Source organism: Eptatretus burgeri, chromosome 11 (assembly GCF_056783735.1).
Source record: "Eptatretus burgeri isolate ZD-2024b chromosome 11, Ebu_testis_v1, whole genome shotgun sequence".
NCBI classification, from domain to species: Eukaryota; Metazoa; Chordata; class Myxini; order Myxiniformes; family Myxinidae; genus Eptatretus; species Eptatretus burgeri.
Window position 1 is genome coordinate 41511159 of NC_140971.1, and position 1171 is coordinate 41512329.

The following is a 1171-nucleotide window of genomic DNA, read 5'->3' on the forward strand; positions in this document are numbered from 1 at the left end:
AGAAGAGAGAGAAGGAGGAAAGAGAGAATAGAGAGAGGGAGGAAAGAGAGAAGAGAGAGAGAGGGAGAAGAAAGAGAAGGAGGAAAAGGAGAAGAGAGAGAGGGAGGAAAGAGAGAGAATGAATAAATATCAAAATATGGAAACCAGTGAGATTCAAAAAAGATTGGTGGTATTACAGAAAATAACTCAACCCACCGAGGAGGAAAACAAAGAATTGACAAGTCTATTTGCAATATTTTCTTCAAGACTATTGACATCGTCAAGCTATTCATTTTAATTCAAGTTTTTTCTTAAATAAATGGAGGAGAGAGTGAAGGCATTTCTAAGGATTCTTTATGTTTTAAAAATTAAGATTCAAATGTGCATGTTGGAAACTAAAAAGGTTTTTGCACTCTGCAGGAATTTTTCTCATAAATAAATGAGTTATTGTCTCAAATGTAAAAAGAAAACTAATACTAAAAATATTTCATATATTAAAAGTAAAAATAACAGGGTTATACAAAAAGGTATATGTTCGGTGTGTGGTTCAAAAAAAAAATCAATTTATCTCCAAACACAAACTCAGAGTAGATATACAAAAGTTTTTATCAGGAAGTAAATTTACAACTACTGGAATACCAGGGGAATTACATCTTCCAGGGTATTCTTTCTGTGGTCCAGGCACAAACTTGAATAAAAGATTAGATGAGGCAGACAATCCTAAATCCTGGAGTAAACCAATCAATAGAGTTGATGAAGTGTGCATGAGACACGATATTGATTATGGGAATACAACAACGTTGGAAGAAAAGCATGAAGCCGATAGAGAAATGTTGTATAATTTGTCTCTGATACAAAATCCAACCTTGAGAGAAAAAGTTGATAGGTTCATCGTGAAGAAGATGATTAGTGCTAAATTGAAACTTGGACTTGGAAATTCAAAAACTTATAGGCTCTAATGATGCCATTAAGACTAAAGAGCAATTAGCTGATGAATTACATAAACCAATATTCACAAAGTTTCAGAGAAGGAAAGTTTATTCCAAGGAAGTTGATTATATCTGGTCTGCTGATTTGATTGAACTCAATAATGATAAGGGGTACAAGTATGCTTTAACCGTTATTGATTTGAGGAGTAGATATGCGTGGGTTGTCCCTTTAAAAAACAAAACAGGTAATACTCTTATGTTAG